At 44.4% G+C, this 18,048-nt stretch overlaps 1 protein-coding gene across 7 annotated transcripts in view; it reads left to right on the top strand.

Annotated features, from left to right (window-relative positions):
• LOC126365975 (guanine nucleotide-binding protein subunit beta-5) overlaps nt 1-18,048 on the top strand; it is a 180,606-nt gene that overhangs the window by 8,976 nt on the left and 153,582 nt on the right. The window contains exon 1 of one of the 7 annotated variants that reach the window (XR_007566282.1): nt 4,947-17,999. The exons of 5 other annotated variants lie outside the window; for them this stretch is intronic. The gene's annotated coding sequence lies outside the window, so the exon portion shown is untranslated. Of the gene's footprint in view, nt 1-4,946; nt 18,000-18,048 lie in introns of those variants that run through there. One more of the 7 variants, XM_050008779.1, reaches the window with a different exon arrangement.

The following is an 18,048-nucleotide window of genomic DNA, read 5'->3' as shown; positions in this document are numbered from 1 at the left end:
TGTTGGCTAGCTGGGTTAGTATTCCCTGTTGAATGATATCAACAAGATCTTAAAATTAACCCTTTTTTGCTTGGCTATACTGTCAGGCTGTCACCATGTTACTGTCTACATCTGTAGTCTACAAACCAATGCGAAGTGCATGAAGGAGGATATGTCTCATTGTACCAGTTATTAGGGTTTTTCCTGTTCCGGTCATATACAGAGCACAAGAAGATGGTTGTTTGAATGCCTTTCTGCATGCTGTAATTATTCTAATCTTGTCGTCAAGATCCTTATGTGAGCAATACCTAGGAGGTTGTACTATATTCGTAGAGTCCTCATTTAAAGCTGGTTCTTGAAACTTTGTTGGTAGACTTCTCGTGTTACATCTGTCTTGAAGAGTTTGCCAGTTCAGTTTCTTCAGCATACCTGTGACACTGTCCCACTTGTCAAAGAAACCTGTGACAGTTCATGCTGCCCTTCTTTGTATATGTTCAATATCCACCATTAGTCCTATTTGGTACGGGTCCCACACACTTGAGGAATATTATAGAGTGCGTTTCACAAGTTGTAGTTGTAAGAGTTTGCGGATTCCAGCCATGATTTACATTTCTGAACATTTAAAGGAAGTTGCCAATCTTTGCACCAGTATATCATCTTATCAAGATCTGGTTGAATATGTATGCAGCTTTTTTCAAATTGTGCTTCATTTCAGATAACTGCATCATCTGCAAAGAATCTGATCTTACTATTAAAATTGTCTGCAAGTTCATTAATATACAACATGAACAACAGTGGCCCTAACACATTTCCATGGGCCACACCCGAAGTTACTTCTACATCTGATGATGACTTCATCTTAGATAATATGCTGTGTCCTTTCTACCAAAAGTTCTTGATCCAGTTACAAATTTCACTTCATACACCATTTGATTGTACTTTTGACAATAAGAAGTGCTGCATCTACCCGACTGCCTTTGGTTTATTCCAGCTACTTGGCACGGTTTTTTGTCCAAGGGACCTACAATACACTGTAGTTAGAAGTGAGCCCAAAGCAGCAGCAAATTCAGTGTAGACTCTTGATAGGGGTTCCTTCAGACCCTGGAATTTTGTTCAGTTTTAATGATTTCTGCTGTTTCTTAACACCATTCACACTAATACTCCCCCCTGCGGGTCCGGGGGTTAGAATAGGCCCGAGGTATTCCTGCCTGTTGTAAGAGGCGACTAAAAGGAGTCCCTCCCCCTCAAGGGGGTAGTTAGCGCCTGCGTCCGGAGACGGACGGTTTCACGATCTATATTTGCGTTCATTTTGGTTTTTCACTTCTTCTGGTTTCTTCCTTCCTTTGGTTGGTTCCTTTCTTTGTTCTTCTCCATCTCACTGTCTTACTTACTCTTCTCCTTGCCTCCTTCTCATTGCCTCCTTCTCATTGCCTCCTTCTCCTTGCCTCCTTCTCCTTCTCTGGTCTCCGCTTCGGCATTTGAGACAGTATGTCCTTTCTTTCTCTCTCTCCTTTTTTTTCCTCTTCTTCCTTCCTCCCTGTGTGTGCCTGAAGGCCGACCCACGCGTTCACACGCGTAGCCGGTGACGGGGTAACGCGTAATTCCCCGCCCTGGGTAGACAAGTAAGGCACGCACGTACCCCCTGGTAAAGGCCAGGCCCAGGGAGGGGTGATTGCCTGAGCTGACATCTTCCTAACATGCCGATTGGCCCCTCCATCCGTTTCTCGTGAGGTGTGACCTGAGTTGTGAACAATCACCTAAGGCGGGAGTGCCCTCTGAGAGGGTCCCCTCGAGGAAGGAGCGCACCATCGGAGACGCTGGCAATCATGGGGGATTCCTCCGCAATGGATTTCTCTTCTTCTTCTCTCTCGACTTCTGCCCACAAACGGAAACTTGACCAGCCACCAGTGACAAAAGTACTACCGCCTGCCCCACAGTTCCTCGTAGTTTCTTGATCTGAGGACGGAAAGGATTTTTGCTCTGTCAACCCTTTCGTTATCCAGAAGGGCATAGATGCCATAGCCGGATCTGTCAAGTCTTGTACCAGGTTGCGTAATGGTACCTTGTTACTAGAAACTGAGAGCGCCTTTCAGGCACTAAAACTGCTTCGGGCCACACTCCTGTACACGTTCCTTGTCTGGGTGGAGGCTCAACGCACTTTGAATTCGTCTCGTGGAGTGGCCTATACTAGATCACTCGACGGATTGACTGACGAGGAGATTCAGTCTTTGCTCGCTGAACAGGGCGTGACGGCTGTCCATAGGGTCATGAAAAAGGTCAACAATGACCTTGTACGGACCCGGACACTTTTCTTGACCTTTGACAGTGTTCAGCTGCCGTCACGCATCAAGGCGGGCTACGAGGTTATTTCTGTTCGCCCCTATGTCCCGACACCTACGCGCTGCTACCAGTGTCAGCGTTTCAATCACACTCGCCATTCTTGTTCCAATGCGGCTACATGTGTGACTTGTGGCAGGGATACCCATGAGGGTGACTGTCCACCTCCGTCTCCTCGTTGTGTGAACTGTCGCGGTGACCATGCAGCATCCTCTCCCTACTGTCCCGTCTACAAGGAAGAACGCTGTATCCAAGAAATTCGGGTCAAAGAGAAAGTCTCCACCTCGGCTGCTCGCAAGCTATTCGCTAGCAGGAAGCCCATGTTGCTCCCAGTGGGGAAGTACAGTACTGTCCTCGCCTCTCCTCGGACTACCAGGGAGGTGGCGACGCAGGCATGCGATCTGACCTTCAGCACTATGGTCGTCCGTTCGGCCAGTGCTAAGATCGCCCGGTAAACGTCTCCTCCCGTCGCCCCTCCGACACAAGCACTTTTATCAGCTTCTGCCAGGACGAAGCCCCAGAAGTCAGAAGCACGGGCCTTCAAGAAAGAACCGCCTCGTGCAGACCTTCTACGTACCTCGAACCCTCAGCCATCGACCAATCCTTCCGCAAAACGGCATTCCAAGAAGGCTCATAGGAAGCACAGTTCTCCTTCCCCGCCATGGCGCATTTCTCCTCCTGCGCCCCCCAGCGGTTGCCGCCCCAGATCGTCATCCGTTTCGCCTGGCCGCACTGCTGGTAGCCGAACATCTGGCCGTTCACCAGCGGAGGAAGCTCCCCCTTCTGGCCATCTTCACAAGATGGCCGATGAACCTATAGAACAAATGGACGATGACTGTCCGCCTCCTGCTAGCGGCGGCAGTGCTCGTTTGAAGCCGGGCCCTCAGCGGCCTTCTAGATGACCCCTTCTTGCATCTTCTTCTTCTCATGATGGCACTTATTCACTGGAATATTCGCAGCATTCGTTCCAACCGAGAGGACTTGAAATTGCTGCTCCGCTCGCACCGTTCGCTAGTCGTAGCCCTCCAGGAAACGAAGCTACGCCCATGCAATCAAATTGCCTTGGCACACTACACCTCTGAGCGTTTTGACTTACCCCTGTGGCAGGTATTCCAGCTCATGGAGGGGTTATGTTGCTGGTCCGGGATGATATCTACTATGATCCCATCACATTGCACACCGGCCTGCAGGCAGTTGCCGTCCGCATTACTCTCCCCAATTTTACATTTTTCCTCTGTACCGTTTACACTCCATCGTCGTCTGCCGTTACCAGGGCAGACATGCTGCAAATTATTGCTCAGCTCCCTGCACCATTTTTGTTAACTGGAGACTTCAATGCTCACCATCCTCTTTGGGGCTCTCCAGCATCCTGTTCGAGGGGCTCCCTGTTAGCAGACGTTTTCAACCAGCTCAATCTTGTCTGCCTCAATACTGGCGCCCCTACTTTCCTTTGACACCTCTCACACCTATTCCCATTTAGACCTCTCTGTATGTACTACCCAACTTGCACGCCGGTTTGAGTGGTATGCGCTTTCTGATACATATTCGAGCGACCACTTCCCGTGTGTTATCCATCTCCTGCATCATACCCCCTCTCCATGCTCAACTAGTTGGAACATCTCCAAAGCAGACTGGGGGCTCTTCACTTCCAGTGCGACCTTTCAGGATCAAACCTTCACAAGCTGCGATAGTCAGGCCGCACATCTCATGGAAGTCATTCTCACTGCTGCTGAATATTCCATCCCTCACACTACTTCTTCTCCACGCCGCGTACCGGTCCCCTGGTGGACCGCAGCATGTAAAGACGCCTTACATGCTCGTCGATGTGCTTTATGCACCTTTAAACGCCACCCTACAGTGGCGAATTGTATCAATTACAAACGATTACGTGCACAGTGTCGTCGTATTTTTAAAGAAAGCCAGCTGGGCTGCTTTCACAAGCACCTTCAACAGTTTTACTCCTTCTGTTGTCTGGGGTAGCCTGCACCGGCTATCAGGCACTAAGATCCACTCACCAGTTTCTGGCTTGACGGTCGCGAATGACGTCCTTGTGGCCTCTGAGGATGTCTCCAATGTCTTCGGCCGCTTTTTCGCAGAGGTTTCGAGCTCCACTCATTACCCCCCTGCCTTCCTCCCCCGAAAACAGGCAGAGGAGGCTCGGCCACCTAATTTCCACTTCTCGAATTGTGAAAACTACAATGCCCCATTCACCATGCGGGAACTCGAAAATGCACTTGCCCGGTTACGGTCCTCCGCTCCGGGGCCTGATTCTATTCATATTCAGATGCTGAAGAACCTTTCTCCTACGGGTAAAGGTTTCCTTCTTCGTACTTACAATCGCATCTGGATTGAGGGACATGTTCCCGCATGCTGGCGCGAGTCTATTGTTGTACCGATTCCTAAGCCGGGGAAGGACAAGCACTTGCCTTCCAGTTATCGACCCATCTCGCTTACCAGCTGTGTCTGTAAGGTGATGGAGTGAATGGTTAACTCTCGGTTGGTTTGGCTGCTCGAATCTCGATGCCTACTTACCAATGTACAATGTGCATTTTGTAGGCGCCGCTCTGCTGTTGACCATCTGGTTACCCTGTCGACCTTCATTATGAATAACTTCTTGCGGTAGCGCCCGACCGCGGCTGTGTTCTTTGATTTGGAGAAGACTTACGACACCTGTTGGAGGGCGGGCATACTCCGCACCGTGCATACATGGAGCTTTCGCGGTCGCCTCCCTCTTTTTATTCGTTCCTTTTTAATGGATCGACAGTTCAGGGTACGTGTGGGTTCTGTCCTGTCAGACACCTTTCGCCAGGAAAATGGGGTGCCACAGGGCTCCGTTATGAGCGTCGCTCTCTTGGCCATAGCGATCAATCCAATAATGGTTTGCCTCCCAGATGATGTTCCAGGCTCCCTTTTCGTGGACGATTTTACCATCTATTGCAGCGCGCAGCGTACATGTTTCCTAGAACGCTCTCTTCAGCGTTCTCTTGACCGTCTTTACTCCTGGAGTGTCGCCAGTGGCTTCCGTTTTTCTGCCGAGAAAACGGTCTGTATTAACTTCTGGCACTACAAAGAGTTTCTCCCACCGTCCTTACGACTCGGCCCTGTTGCTCTCCCATTCGTGGAGACAACAAAATTTTTAGGTCTTACATTTGACAGGAAACTTAGTTGGTCTCCACATGTGTCATATTTGGCTGCCTGTTGTACCCGTTCTCTAAATGTCCTCAGTGTTCTCAGTGGCACGTCGTGGGGAGCGGATCGAACCATCCTACTTCGCCTATATCGGTCGATCGTCCGCTCCAAGCTGGATTATGGGTGCTTTGTATACTCCTCTGCACGGCCGTCCATCTTATGCCGCCTCAACTCCATACAACATCGGGGTTTACGGCTTGCGATCGGAGTGTTTTATACTAGTCCCGTCGAGAGTCTTCATGCTGAAGTCGGTGAATTGCCACTCACCTACCGGCGCGATGTGCTGCTTTGTCGTTACGCCTGTCGGCTTCTGTCAATGCCCGACCACCCATCGTATCTTTCCTTTTATGACGACTCTCTCGACCGTCAATACGGGTTGTATGTCTCTGCCCTGCTACCCCCTGGAGTTCGCTTTCGTCGCCTCCTTCAACACCTTGATTTTTCACTCCGTGCAACCTTTAGAGTGGGCGAGAGCCACATGCCACCTTGGCTCCAGGCTCAGGTTCGCGTTCACCTTGACCTCTGCTTGCTCCCAAAGGAGGTTACCCCCGGTTCAGTATACCACTCCCGTTTTGTCGAACTTCGTTCGAAGTTCATTAATATGACCTTCATTTATACAGATGGCTCTAAGACCAATGACGGGGTTGGGTGTTCTTTTATTGTCGGTGCACAAAGTTTCAAATACCGGCTACATGGCCATTGTTCGGTCTTCACAGCTGAGCTCTTTGCCCTCTACCAGGCTGTTCTTTACGTCTGCCGCCACCGACATTCTGCTTATGTCATCTGCTCAGATTCTCTGAGTGCCATCCAGAGCCTCAGTAATCTGTATCCAGTTCACCCTTTCGTGCACCGGATCCAACGCTGTCTTCAGCAGCTGGTGGACGACAGGTCTCCATTTAGCTTTATGTGGGTTCCTGGCCATGTCGGTATCGCTGGGAACGAAGCTGCAGATGCCACGGCCAAGGCTCCGGTCCTCCAGCCTCGGACGGCTTCTTGTTGTGTCCCTTCATCAGATTGTAGCACGATCATTTGGTGGCGCATTTTATTGTTGTGGCATGCCGATTGTGCTGCACTTAGGGACAACAAGCTTCGAGCCTTGAAACCTCTTCCCGTAGCTTGGACGTCCTCACGTCCTTCTCGGCGGGAGGAGGTCGTTTTGGCCCGGCTATGAATTGGACACTGCTAGTTCAGCCATCGCCATCTGCTGACGGCAGCGCCGGCGCCGTTCTGTCCATGTGGGCAATTGCTAACGGTCCGCCACATTTTAACGTCCTGTCCGGATTTTACTACGCTGCTTCTTGATCTTGGCCTGCCATGTACTCTGGATGCCATTTTAGCGGATGACCCAGGAGCTGCTGCTCGTGTTCTTCGTTTTATTAACTTGACACACCTGTCTAAAGACGTTTGATTATGCTGTAGTTTTTTAATCCTATGTCTGTTAATACGTCTTTTATAGTGTTGTCCCTTTTAGTTGCTGTTTTAACCTTGTGTCTCGCGGTACATTCCTAAATTAGTCAGGGCGCTAATGACCATTGTAGTTGTGCGCCCTAAAACCACAAAAAAAAAAAAACTAATACTGATTTTATTCATCTTTTCAGTGGTACGAGGATTACTTTGGGGCAATTCTCCTCTCTCTCTCTTTTTAAAAAACTAATTAATTAATTAAAAACAGAGTTAAGCATTTCAGCTTTTGCTTTCCTAACCTCAATTTCAGTTTTTGTCTCATTTCTTAAGGACTGGAGACTAATTTTGATGCTACTAATAGTCTTTACGTACGCCCAGAATTTCTTTGGGCTAGTCATTGAAGGCATCACGCATTGCTCTCTTAACAGCCAAACGTGTTTCATTCAGCATCTGTTTATACAGGGTACATTCCGAAAGTAATGCAATTGAATTTCCCGCGCCGCTCCTAGTAGTCGGAGTGGGAGCGGGCCACATGGAGTAGGTGGGGGGGACGCTAAGCTTTGCCGCGAAACCGGTTTCAGTGCTCTCCGAGCTGTGGAAGCGGCAGGACGTCTGTTATTGTAAACCTCTGCGCGCCGACCGTGTCACGGAAAAAATGGGATCGAGCAACGTTACGCGATTAAGTTTTGTGCTAAACTGAACAAATCTTTTGAGGAGACTAACAAAATGATTCGTGAGGCTTACGGGGACTCTGCTCTGTCCTACTCACAAGTGGAGGTGGTTAAAGGCCTTTAAGCCCAAAAAGGTAAGAATGAGCAAATCAAAAGTGAAAACAATGCTCATTGTCTTTTTCGACAGCAAAGGAGTGGTCCATAAGGAGTTTGTTCCTCAAGGACAGACAGGTAACGCTGCCTACTACGTGGATGTGCTGGAAAGACTCTGCAAAAGGGTCGTCAGGACGAGAAAGGACATCTCCGCTACCTGGCAACTCCATCACGACAACGCGCCTTGCCACAACGCGCTACGAGTCCGCGAGTTCCTGGCCAAACACCAGGTGCCAACGCTGCCCCCCCCCCCCCCTATGGTCCTGACCTCGCCCCAGCTGACTTCTTTTTGTTTCCTAGGATTAAGTCAGCCCTGAAAGGAACCCGTTTTTCGTCCATAGACGAGATCCAATCTGCCGTGACGAAGACCTTGCGAGAGGTCCCAGAAGACGCCATCCAGGGCGCGTACCGGTCATGGCAGAGTCGCTGGAAAAAATGTGTAGAGGCCCAAGGACAGTACTTTGAAGAATTTTAAGTGTTTGTGCAAATCTGTTCAATAAATTACTTTAAAAAAAATAATTGCATTACTTTTGGAACGCACCCTGTAGTCCTATGCTTTGTTTTACACCTCTGCTTCTTTAGAAGTTTCTTTACTGTGAGTGTATACGATGGAGGATCGCGCGTATTATGAACTGTTCTACTGGGTACATATCTATCCAGTGTGTGGTAAACTATTCTTTTAAACTTGCCTCATAGTTCCTCTACATGCTCCTTGCCTATGCTGAAAGTTTCAAGCTCCTCATTGAGATATGACACTACTGAGTTTTTATGTAGTTTGCCATACATGTATATCTTTCTGCTTGTTTCAGTTGTCCTTTGTACTTTGGTAATCGTTGTTGCCACAACCGCGTCATGGTCACTGATACCAGTTTCGTTGTGGACATCCTCAAAGATGTCAGGTGTGTTTGTTGCCATTGGAGCTAATATAATTCCATCAGAAGTGGAGTTCTGAACTATCTTTTGAGGTGGTGTTCAGAGTAGGCATTTGGTAAAGTTTCACTGGATGTCTTGTCACGCCCGCCACTAAGAAAATTCTAATTTCTCCAGTGGATTGTTAGATGATAGGTCTCCATCAATGACTTCAGTATGATTCAGGAACGTACATACAAGTGAGCTGTGGTTTTGTGCAAAGTTTTTGGTTACATCAGGAGACGAGTGTGGTGGGTGATAGAAGGATCCGGTTACCAGTTTATGCCCATCCCTGATACTGAGCCTTGCCCAAAAAATGTCACATGCAGCTTGAATTTTTGTCTCGATGGATTTGACCTTCTTGTCTACTGCGACAACTACACCCTCTTCATTCTGCATTAGCGTATCCTTTCAATATACGCTTACCTTTTCCCAAAACATCTCATTGCTGTCAATTTCATGTTTCAACCCGGTTTCTATACCTAGTCTTATGTGAGTGTCATTGCTTTTCAAGAGCACTTCAAACTCTGGCACTTTGTTGCGAATGCTTTGGCAGTTAGCTACTAAAAATTTTAATACATCATACATTGGAGGCATTTCTTTTGCTCTTACACTGATACTTCTGGGTTTCCTACAGATATCGTTATCTGTGTTGAATGGAGAGTCACAGGCAGCTACCTGGGTAGCAGCCTATGTTGTTTATTTCACACTTGGATCATTTAGGGGGACCATACAGTTCTCAACCCTATGGCACAGGAAGTATCAGCTTAGCTCGTCACAGGACCTTCAAAGTCTGGTTCAGTCTTTCCACACAACTCAGAACCAAAGGGCCATGATTAGTTCTGGGGACAATGCTGCAATTTATGAGCTTCGTTGAAACTCCTTGTGTAAGGGTGGTCTTCTCAGCCTTCAATGCCAGTCGCTGGAATGATCGAAGTATGACCTTTGAGCCTGGGCGATAGGCATCATTTGTCCCAATATGTGGCACAATCTGCAGTTGGTTGCACCTTATTGCCTCAGTGACTGCTGGAATCGCCTCATCAACGTCTTGAATGAGGCCAGCAGGCATACACACTGAGTGCACCTGATGTCTTGTCCCTTGCTGCCATTTCTCTAAGGGATGCCATCATTCACTGTCCATTAGAATTGACGACAATTAATAGACCCCTGCCCTTTTTTGTATGTCTCCTCCAGACACCAGACAAAACAGGTGAAATGACCCCCACTGGCTTAGTTTCAGATTCAGTGAATGACAGTGCCTCAGATTTGTTGGTTAGAGGATCGGTACGACACCCTGAACCCCCCTGGTCCCCTGCCGACTTGTACAGAACACCTAGATCTACCATTGAAACGCCACTCACAGTCAAGCGTATGAGTACTGACAGATCCTATTTTCTGCAGAGGAGACAGGATACACACAAGAGGGTAATACTTTAGGTACTGTTGGTTCCGGCACCACAGATACAGGACTCTAGGGAGCTCAATACACACATTCTCAGCAGCTGCCAATCATTTGACAGTAGTGAGGAAAAATTCCAACTGCTTACAAACATCAGGCAACTCGCCCCTTGCGAGAGCAGCATTGACAGTGGGGCTGCATTTTGGCTGGTGCAAGGTATTGCAGAACAGTGAACAAGTAACTTTAAACAAACCCTGCTGAATATCTTTTAATCTGTTGAGGAAAAATAGAGAGAGAGAGAGAGAGAGAGAGAGAGAGAGAGAGAGAGAAATTATTATTAATTCCCTATGAAAGCTGAAGAAAATACACAAAACGAGATTTCTGTTAATCCCCCTTTATGAGACAAATTGACTTGTATTCAAGAGAAATAAGGTTCAAATGCCTTCTCAGTCTTTCGTACCTTTTCATGTTTTTTTCCATTATTGATAATCCGTTGAGCATGATTTTGTCTGAATGCTTGTACTAAAGATAATTACTCAGCACATAAACACTTTGCCACACTACAACAATATTAGTGGCTTGTTGGGCTCTTCCACAAAAGTAGTACATCATTGTTTGTAGATGTCAACCGAGTGCACCTGCTGTTGGTTTTCTGACAATGATATAAATGTAGGTAGAAACGTTTTGTATTAATTTTATCTGCACAACTTGCAAAAAGTGTTATATTCACAAAAGTTGTTCAAAGTGGCATCACCTAAGTTCTGAAGTGGTGTGAGCTTGTTGCACAATACTTTTCACATGATCCAAGAATAAAAGAATAGTCAAGTCAAATTAGGCAAACATGCTGGCCACATGACCACTTAAATGTTGATAAAGGTTGAAACATTGTGAACTAAGTACATAATAAATCAGTTTATTACATCATTCAGATGATTATTCCTAGACTGTTGCTGTACGCTGGTGGTAGCATTATCTGACCATCTATTATGCTTCATAACTATCATTTTCGGACAAGATTTCCTCTTAGATTAGTGCATTACTGAGCTTGCTAATCTCGCAAAGATCGATCATCAGCATCAATCATCACTACATTCGAGGTAATGCCTAGCATTAAGGTGTGTATAGCATTTTGTTCACAGCTTTAAGAGGCTGAACCAGGTATTTAGTGATGTTTTTCAAGTGCACGTATGCAAGTAAGTGTACCAAGTTCAAGCAAGTAATATTGACTGTGATCTCACAAAGTTTCGTTGGCCCGTTGTAGGGAAATGGTGATAGAAGAGAGCTTGTGTAGAGAAATGGTGATAGAAGAGAGCTTGTGTAGAGAAATGGTGGTAGAAGAGAGCTTGTGTGGAGAAATGGTGGTAGAAGAGAGCTTGTGTAGAGAAATGGTGGTAGAAGAGAGCTTGTGTAGAGAAATGGTGGTAGAAGAGAGCTTGTGTAGAGAAATGGTGGTAGAAGAGAGCTTGTGTGGAGAAATGGTGGTAGAAGAGAGCTTGTGTGGAGAAATGGTGGTAGGAGAGAGCAGTTAAGTTTGAAATGTGGAAAGAGTTAACAGCAACATGGCATTTGATGGAATCTGTTTACAATTACAACTGTCGTACACAAGTATAATGCATTGAACACACTGAATTAGAGATGATTCCTGATGACAGGAGCTATATTGTGGCATTGAGTCCAGGAGACACCAGAAGTATGGAGAACATACCTTGATTCAGGAGTGCTCTGTCACCATGTGCAGTCTTTATTACTTGATCAAACCTGGTTGCAAGGTGTGTAAATCTCACACGATTGTGTTCCAGATGTGACTGTGGCTGTACAAGTATCTCCATGTCTGGATTTTTCCTCAAACAATTATACATAATTTGAGGACAGTGGTGTTGCTGAAGTTACAGGTCATCTGCGGATGTTTTAAGCCTGACTATTCCAGATTGGGTGCTCACCTGCAGGCAGTGGTGGGCAAATAGCTGATGCTTGGACAATCAGTCAGTCAGGCATGTGAGTACTTGTACCAAATGGGACAGCATTGCAAGAGCCTGACATACGCAAAAATTGGGAGCATATCATCTGATCAAAAGTATATGGACATCTATTAGTGTACATTAATATGGGATGTGTCTACCCTTCAATTTTATGAAGGCTTGAACTTTGTTGGGGACACTTTTAGTGATGTCTCTGAATGTCTGTGAAGGAATGGCCGCCCACTCTTTCTCAAGAGTTGATACCAGAGAAGGTAGGCATGTGGGACACTGGGGTCTGGAGTGAAATTGATGATGTAATTCATCACAGAGGTGTTACACCGGATGCAGGTCAGGACTCTGATTAGGCCAGTCCATTTCAGGGATGTTGTTATCCTCAAATCACTGGCTCACTGCTGCTTTATGAAAGGGTGCATTTGTCATGCTGATACAGTCAGTCATTGTCTCTGAGCAGTTCCTCTACTCTATGCAGTACACAGTGCTGTAAAAGGTGTTCATATTTTTCCACCTAAGGGGACCCCATCCTGACTATGAAAAACACCCCCATACCATAACACTACCTCCTCTGTACTTCACTTTTTGCACTACGCATGATGACAGGTAACATCTTCCAGGCATTCACTGAACCCAAACCTGTCCTTTTGATCTGCCACGGTTATAGTGTTGACTCCTCTCTCCAGATGATTCATTTCCAGTCATCCACTGTTCAGTGGCATTGCTCTGTATACCACCTTAAGTGTCACTCAGCATTGGCTACTGAATTGTGTGGGTTATGAGGAGCTGCATGACTATTGTACCCCACTCTTTTTAACTCATTACACACAGTCATTTTGCTAGCTGGACTGCTGGTAGCACTTTGGAAGTCACAGATGATTCCTTCTACTGATTTCATGTGGATACCTTTTGTACAGAAAAAAGAAATCACCATCACTGGACATTATCTGGGGGGGGGGGGGTGTTTTTTTTTTTTTTTTTTTTTTGCATTTCCTCTTCACAGTCAACCCTGATGAATTTGTCACTCAGATGACATCTGACGACTAGTCCATGTATGAAGCTACTGACCACCTATTCTCTAGTGTCAACACAATACTTTCCACCTCATTTTATGCTAGTAGGTCTTCCTCTCATAACTTTCACTTATGGTGTAAAATAGATCTGATGACTCCTTGACATCAAGTTTTTGTTATGGTACATTCGTAATACAGTAGCACCCAAAAAACCCATTGCCAGCTTGACCTCAGAAGTGGAGTATCTCATGCATTGGGCACCCACGATTGAATGAACTAATCATGTCTTTCATGCATTTGACCATGAGGCAGTGCCTGGTCTGTAATATCTGTCACATGACATGCAAAACTAATCCATTCGCCATAGACATTCCACCAACACATCAGTTAGCTCTCACTTTCCTTTTAAGATATTTCATAAGTTTTTTTTGTTGAAAATCTTATTTAGTGCACCGAAAGCTCTCTGGCTATTTTTATTCTTTTACTGTCCATATTGCTGTTGCATTCATTTGCCCTAAACATGAAAAAATCATCAACTGGTTCCAAGATATCATTGTTAATTTATACTCTTTTCTTTTTTTATACACTACAAGAGAAAAAAAATGCACCACAAAAGAATTATCCACATGGGATGGAAACTGCTAGATATGATGTACATGTACAGACAAACAAATGATTACAGTTTCAGAAAAACTGGATGATTTATTTAAGAGAAAGAGCCTCACAGACTGAGCAAGTCTACAACACATTGACCCACCTATGGTTCTGATGCAAGCAGTCATTCGGCTTGGCATTAATTGATAGATTGTTGGATGTCCTCCTGAGGGTTATCGTGTGAAATGCCGTCCAATCAGTGCGTTATATTGTCAGAATCCCAAGCTGGTAGGAAGGCCCTGCCTGTAATGCTCCATATGTTCTCAGTTGAGAACAGGTCAGGCCAACATAGGATTCGACAGGAAAGAAGACATGCAATAGAAACTCTCGCTGTGTGGGGGTGAGCTTCACCTTGCTGAAATGCAAGCCCAGGATGGCTTGCCATGAAGGGCAACAAAATGGAGCATAGAAAATCATCAACGTGCAGTTGTGCTGTCATGGTGCTATGGATAACAATCAAAAGGATCCTGCTTTGAAAAGAAATGGCATCCAAGACCATCACTTCTGGCAATTGGTCATATGGCAGGTGACAATCAGACACATCTTCATTAATTGTTGAGGCTCATTTCGAAGTGGGATGTGTCTACCCTGAAAGTTTGAGCACTATACTTTATTTCCAATACAGCTCTTGATTTTCCACAAATAATTTTGCAATGTCTGCTGTATATACCCTACACCATAGCAACTTTGTTGTGACAAATATAGTCCAATGCCTTTGGAAGGTCAAGGACCATATATCTAATTCTTCTCTGCTCACTTGCTGCTTTGCCTCTTTCAGAATATTCAAAATAGAATTTCCTAGTCTGTCTTATAACAATTTGCACAGTTTTATGTAAGACTGATCTGACTGTAACTGATCTATAATTTTCAGCATTTGATTGATCCCTGCCTCTATGAACAGAAATGATTTTTAACACTACTTAAACCATAGTTAAACTTGTCAGTGATCTCATCCATAAATCTGAAACAGTTCTCCCCCCCCCCCCTCCCCCTCCACTGCATAGGTTCCATTCAGACATTTATTGTTTGATTTTGTTTTGCCATTTCTGATCAACTTGTCAATGACAGGAATAAGCATTATGTCACATTTGTGCTTTTTTGCAATTTAAGAGTTATCACTTACGGATTTTTTCATTTTCCAAGTGTAACATGCATAAAAATGTTGCTAATAATCTCAACATTGTACCTCCATTTCTTTCCTTCCTTCTTCAGTATTAAACTGAAGCACCAAAGAAACTAATATAGGCATGCATATTAACATACAGTGATACGTAAACAGGCAGAATACAGCACTGCAGTTGGCAACACCTATATAAGACGACAAGTTTCTGGCGCAGTTGTTACATCAGTTACTGGTGCTACAATAGCGGGTTATCGAGATTTAAGTGACTTTGAATGTGGTGTTATAGTTGGCACATGAGTGATGGGACACAGGAACTCCAGGGTAGCAAAACCATTTCACAAGTGTACCATGAATGTCAGGAATCTGGTAAAACATCAAATCTCTGACATTGCTGCACCCAGAAAAAGATCCAGCAAGAACGAAACCAACAGTGGCTGAGAAGAATTGTTCAGCGTGACAAAAGTGCACCCCATCTGCAAATTGCTGCAGGTTTCAATGCCAGGCCATCAACAAGTGTCAGTGTGTGAACCATTCAATGAAACAGCATCGATGTGGGCTTTCAGAGCTGAAGGCCCACTTGTGTACCCTTGATGACTGCATGACACAGAGCTTTACGCCTCACCTGGGCTCGTCAACATCGACATTGGAATTTTGGGATGGGAAACTTGTTGCCTGGTCGGACAAGTCTTGTTTCAAATTGTATCGAATGGGAGGACATGTACGGGTATGGAGACAACCTCATGAATCCATGGACCCTGCATGTCAGAAGAGGACTGTTGAAGCTGGTGGAGGATCTGTAATGGTAAGGGGCATTTGCAATTGGATAGATATGGGATCCCTGACGTGTTTAGATATGACTCCGACAGGTGACATGTACGTAAACATCCTGTCTGATCACCTGCATCCATTCATGTCCATTGTGTATTCCGATGCACTTGGGCAATTCCAACAGGACTGTGCGACACCCCACACATCCAGAATTGGTACAGAGTGGTTCCAGGAACACTCTTCTGAGTTTAAACACTTTTGCTGGCACCAAACTCCACAGGTATGAACATTATTGAGTGTATCTGGGATGCCTTGCAACGTACTGTTCAGAAGAGATCTCCACCCCCTCGTACTCTTATGAATTTGTGGACAGCCCTGCAGGATTCATGGTGTCAGTTCCCTCCAGCACTACTTCAGACTTTAGTAAAGTTCATGCCATGTCGTGTTGCGGCACTTGTGCGTACTTGCAGGCCACCTACATGATATTAGGCAGGTGTAACAGTTTCTTTGGCTCTTTAGTGTAAATGGCCATGTCTCTTTTACAGGAGGCCATAGATTCTTTGAGATATTATTTGAAACTTCAGCTAACTAGTGAAGAATACAGGAAAAGAACAAGCTTTGACCACCTTTTGAAAAAAAAATGAGTTATGTAGTCTATGAGTTGTAGAAGTCTGTGTTGTTTAATAATGTTAATTGACCAGTTTGATAATATGAATACTCCACGATCTATAACCTGTTTTAAATTAGGCATGCAGGGAAAGAATGTGCTAATGTCTCTTGCTACTTGAAATAAATGTGCTTTGTTCAATTTCTGTATCAAGTTTTAGATTTCTTGTGGGTTGCCAATCAATGTTAGAGCAAGTAACAGAGAATTTTCCTTCATTGTGAATTGTTGTACTAGTAAAAACTGTTGCTATAGTTTGAGACATTCTGTTTAGTAATTCAGCAGCTGTAAGCGATTCATTTCAGTTATAATTCTTTATTATTTACACCTAATGACAAGTACTTCGTCTGAGGATAAAAGATGGAGATCTTCAGATTCTAACTATGTTAGAAAAGGGAAATAAGAGAAGACAGCAACTGTAAGTTGGTGTTTGATGAAGTAAGTGCTGAACAAGATCCAATATTATAAGAAAATTTAATTATTTGGAAGACTGGAATGAATGATCGTTGCATCTGACAGACCTCATTACACTACCTCTAGTTTGTAGAAGGCAATCAAGACAGAATGATGATGCACAGCTTTGAGGGTGTAGTTTGAACTACAGAGTGAGAACAAAATGTGATGCCATTACATATAAAGTTCCTATGGAGAAAAGCCTTCATGACAGTGTTTGGAATAGCAAGGTGGTGATTAATGACAGTTAAAAGATTAATGAAGTTGTGTGTGTCTCCTCGTGATGGAAGGGGTAAGCATGGAAATAGGCCATAGAAAGTTAAGGAAGAAGGAGAAAAGGCAGTTTATAATCATACTGATTCATTTCAGCGTAGATTAAGTCATTGCAGTAATGACAAAATCAGGATATTTTATCTCCCAAAGGAACGTTCATATATATACGTTACAGGAAAAGTACCCAAATTGTGACATTTCATGTCACATGTGTAGAACAATAATCAGCATACCATTCAATGTAGTGCACACTCTCTGTGATAAGTGCTGACTGCAGGAGTATCTGAAAATTTAGGTAATGATATGAAGCAACAAGCCTGGAAAGAAATTAATAAGATCACCATTGATCACAAGATTCATAAAGTCAAAACTGAAACATTTTATTCCAGAAAGAGAAATACATGTTTAAGAAGGAGAAATTTGTACTTACCAAGTACCACAATAATTATCTCTATTACAAAAGGCAGTTGTTTACTCTGTAAACATTCATCAGCTGTCAAATGGAATTCTGTTGTTCTGCACCTTTTTTTGAAATCTCTGTGCGACAAAATTGTTGGACAAGAAAGTCAAACACATTTATTTTTTTATGATTCACATTCAGGCCAGAATAAGAATTACACTGTTCCAAGTTATCTTAATTATCCTGTGAGTGAACTAAAACCTCTGAAGACAGTGGAAGTAACTTTTCCTATTGGAGGATACTTCCGTGGAGTGTGGTAAGAATATAATTTATAATATAAAAGCAGCTGTAGAAGTACCAATGGGTTAGGTGCGAATAGTGGTTAAAGCTCAATGGAGACCTAAACCTTTTGATGTTGTGATAGCCAATCAAGATTTTATAAAAAATTGTGAATCATTTCTGCAAAAGAAATATTTGAGAAAGTGCTAAAAAGACCTTTCGGTGGGGTAGTAAAAAAAAAACTGCTCCGCCTCATTCAACACCGAGAAACTTATAATGGAGCTTTGATTTCATTGGTGGTGAGAGTTTCACAGCAACTTCAAGATCAGCAGCCTGGAGAATACATCTGCTGCTTACTAAGGTAAAATATGAAAATTAAGTAAAATATTATTTTAGAGTAATTTTATATA

Source organism: Schistocerca gregaria, chromosome 4 (genome assembly GCF_023897955.1).
Source record: "Schistocerca gregaria isolate iqSchGreg1 chromosome 4, iqSchGreg1.2, whole genome shotgun sequence".
Taxonomy (NCBI): domain Eukaryota; kingdom Metazoa; phylum Arthropoda; class Insecta; order Orthoptera; family Acrididae; genus Schistocerca; species Schistocerca gregaria.
This window is presented reverse-complemented; position numbering and strand designations above follow the sequence as displayed.